Source organism: Cynoglossus semilaevis, chromosome 10, assembly GCF_000523025.1.
Source record: "Cynoglossus semilaevis isolate Cse_v1.0 chromosome 10, Cse_v1.0, whole genome shotgun sequence".
NCBI lineage: Eukaryota > Metazoa > Chordata > Actinopteri > Pleuronectiformes > Cynoglossidae > Cynoglossus > Cynoglossus semilaevis.
Window position 1 is genome coordinate 19604173 of NC_024316.1, and position 230 is coordinate 19604402.

A 230-nucleotide genomic window follows, 5' to 3' on the forward strand; every position below is an offset into this window, starting at 1 on the left:
CACAGGCTGGAGCCATGGAACAACCTGTCTCATGTAGGACCAAGGACCAGCCTGACGTCCTGGGTTCTGTTCCCAGAGGAACCACATATTCCTGATGGCGCCTCCTGTGGCAGCCTGTGGCATTTCAAAGACTCACGGTGTAAGTCTCCCCTGTAGTGGGATGAATAAGTCACTCAGTTATTATTATTATTAATATTAGTGTTGTTGTTGTTGTTGTTGTTGTTGTTGTT